At 31.8% G+C, this 3,491-nt stretch overlaps 1 non-coding gene across 1 annotated transcript; it reads left to right on the top strand.

Annotated features, from left to right (window-relative positions):
* Positions 1-3,038: 3,038 nt before the first annotated feature.
* TRNAL-CAA lies at positions 3,039-3,122 on the top strand. The gene has a single exon. It is a non-coding gene; the product is annotated as a tRNA-Leu (tRNA).
* The last annotated feature ends 369 nt before the right edge of the window (positions 3,123-3,491 follow it).

The following is a 3,491-nucleotide window of genomic DNA, read 5'->3' as shown; positions in this document are numbered from 1 at the left end:
TTGTCTTCATCAATCGCAGGATTCGCAGTTGAACCATGTCGATTATTTTCACCATTGCATATACTCGAACCAAGTCCTTGAATAATTTGTCTTTCTTAGCAGACCGACGAATGCCATGGACATGAGATGCCGATGAGTTCGAAGCAAACGACGAGCTTCAATCAAATGCAACCCAATCGTAGAAATATCAAGTTGACGAGGTAAGTTGGCCGACAACATTGATTGCATCACTCTGCAAATCGACGACCATAGGAATCTCAAAAGTAATTGTTGTTCAAATACGTAAATAATTTTTTTACAATAAAAATTTATATATGTACATATACGGTATTAGACTCAAAATCTTAAAAAATAACAATAAATTTTTTACCATTAAAATCATTTAATTTGTACAAATTCTTATATTCTTTAAATAAGAAAAATAAGGGGAAATTGCATCTTTCAAAGAAAACAAGTTATATATGATGAGGGTTGGTAATAAGATGTATGCCCCCATCACATTTATTTTCCGCAAGAAGAAGAAAGAATAACGTTAATTAGGGTATGGGATCTTTATTCTTTATGAAGTTTATAATTTTTTTTTTCTGAATAGTATAAAGTTTATAGTTTTGTAAAAAATGATGATATTTTGAGTTGAACGTTAACATGTTGACCATAATACGATAAAATTTGATCCAAAAATCTCAATCGACTATCACATCTAGTCATCATGTTAATGTTCAACTTAAACGACTGTTAATTTTTTAACAGAAAATGGCAGGTCTGGAACATTATGAATAGTCGAGTAGTCATTTTGTAACTTTTAATAGTTGAGAAATTCAACAAAAAAACACTTCATAGTCGAAGAATCAATTTATAACTCTTAACCGTCGAGGGATTTAATAAAACAATATCCTATAGCCAGGATGTGTTATTTACCTTTAAAGAATTTACTTTGCATCCGAATAGACTATCTTACTCTAGCTTGAACTAAACTTCTTTCAATCTCACCTTATTAATATTTATGTTTGACTTCAGTATTCTCTACCCATTTTCACATTATCTACATGCATTCTAATAAATTTGAGATAGAAAAGAATTATTAGATAATCTAAAGAGCTATTTACGATTTTTGTAATTCAGTCCCCTAACGTTTATAAGTTGTTGAAAATTCTAAAAAAAATATTAAACTTTTTCTAGTGTTCTAATTTGAGAAGTTCTCAGTCTCACACCAATCATTTGCAAGTGAGAGTCAATTGAAAGCTTCAATTGAGAAAGTGCATCCACCTCCCCCAAACTTCCATACGTGGATGTTGTTGGTAGGGCAGTAAACGAGTCGAGTCGAGCTCGAGTATTGTTGAGTTCGACTCAACTCAAAAACTTTGAAATAAAGTTCGACTCAATTCAAATACTCTCGAGTATAAAATTTTCAATCTTGACTTAAACTTGAAATCATGAATTGAAGCTAGTAAAAGCTCGTAAATGCTCGAAATGAAAAAAAAATCTTAAATTTAACTCAATTGAAGCCTCAAACTCAAATATGAACCTTAAATACATGAAAACTTTATAATTTATTTTTTTAATAATCAACACAAATGGTAATATGATTAATAATTTATTTTTAACAATCAAATCTTAAAATATATTATATTTTCGAGCTACTCATGAGCTTTTCAAGTCGAGTATCAAGTAGCTCATTTCGGCTCGTTAAAAACTCGAGTTGAGTATTTATTGAACTTTAACCGAATCGATCTCTAGTAACTCGTGATTTGTCTCGTCTCATTTAATACCCTAGTTGTTGAGTTGTCTTGTCTCATTTAATACCCTAGTCGTTGAGGCATGTAGCTGTTCTCATTATTTTCTCATTTTTTGTGATAAAATATCATTTAATTAAATTTTTGTAAACTTTGAAGATCAGTCTAATTAGGATGGCCGCGTGGTCTAAGGCGTCAGACTCAAGTTTGTGAGAGGGCGTGGGTTCAAATCCCACTTCTGACAAAGAACTTTTATCTACGTTTATTACCATCAACGTTTTTTTTTTGTGTTGAAAATTGATTGATGTTTGATATAAAAAGATGAGCTAAAGTGATTTGAGTAGTTTTGAAATGAATAAGTTATATTTGTGCATAATTCTAAGGGAAACAAACAATGAGGCCCTTATTATTTTCAGAAAGAATAATAATAATAATAAGGGAAACAAACATCCAAAGAATATTTCTTTTGACAATGTTGTTTTCAATTTGTATTAGCAAGTACACTTAGCAAAATGTGTGAACATTTTCTAAAAAAAACTTTCTCATACGTTTCTAAACATTCTCATATATGTACAAATAAATGTATTAGCAAGTGTCATAAGAATAATTGAAGAAGGTTAATATACATATCCAAACTTAGAGATGAAGAGAAAATAGTTTCAATGAACGAACTAAATTATCTCATTATTTAAAGGAATGATTATTATTCTTAGAGATCCTGAGTTCGAACACCAGCGACTGCACCATGTGTGATTGAGCGTTCATTGTCAAATGATTGAGAGTATTTAAAACATATACTACTTTATAATCACCATAGCTTAATAAAAAAAATAGTTCCATTTTTCTTACAGTGTTAGCGGCCGAGTCACGGCGTTGAGAATCTTCCCAACATGAATCTGCACGGTTTCGATGGCAATTTGCCATCCGAGTTGGCCAACTTGCATAGCTTGGAACTCATGGACTTGAGCCACAATGAGCTTAATTAGTGGCGAAATTCCTTCATGGTTTGACAAGTTAAACGAGCTTCAGCATCCAAGTCTCTTTGGTAACAACTTTATAGGAAGTATACCCCATCAGATTGGTAAGCTTCAAAAGCTGATATATAACCTGCCTTCGAATCCAATTCCATCATCCATCTATAATATTTCCTCCATGGAAGTTGCTGATTTCATGTTTAATAATTTCTCAGGAAGTATATTGAGCAATATTGGGAACTTAACTAATCTCAGAGAACTATATCTTGCAGCAAAAGATATATCATCATTTTAACTTAAAGATTAAAGTTATTTAAAGTAGACCAATTCAGTCAGGATGGCCGAGCGGTCTAAGGCGCCAGACTCAAGTTCTGGTCCTCGTTAGAGGGCGTGGGTTCAAATCCCACTTCTGACATTCGATTTTTTCCACCTCGTTGTTTAATGAAAGGTTACATTGACTAGTAATAGCATTATTGTAATCACACTAGATAAATACTCAAAACTTTCATCTTTTTGCACTATTGCATGTTGGTATCCATGAGATATTTTTTGTGTAAGGATAAGGTCTTCCACATGAATTACTTCAACACCCGATAAACAATTTTAAGCACCCAAATCTTCAAAAGAAAAATCTTTTTGATAAAGTAGCTAGGCCTAGGAATAACATGTTTGATTACTATTGAATTGTTGCCAATTATTTCACCTACATAGATCAAGATATAAACCACAGTTCTAACTTCTTAACATATGTGTAATGAAGAGATTTTTTTAGAGTTTATGATTT

This window comes from Hibiscus syriacus, unplaced genomic scaffold (genome assembly GCF_006381635.1).
Source record: "Hibiscus syriacus cultivar Baekdansim isolate YM2019G1 unplaced genomic scaffold, ASM638163v2 tig00110602_pilon, whole genome shotgun sequence".
NCBI lineage: Eukaryota > Viridiplantae > Streptophyta > Magnoliopsida > Malvales > Malvaceae > Hibiscus > Hibiscus syriacus.
This window is presented reverse-complemented; position numbering and strand designations above follow the sequence as displayed.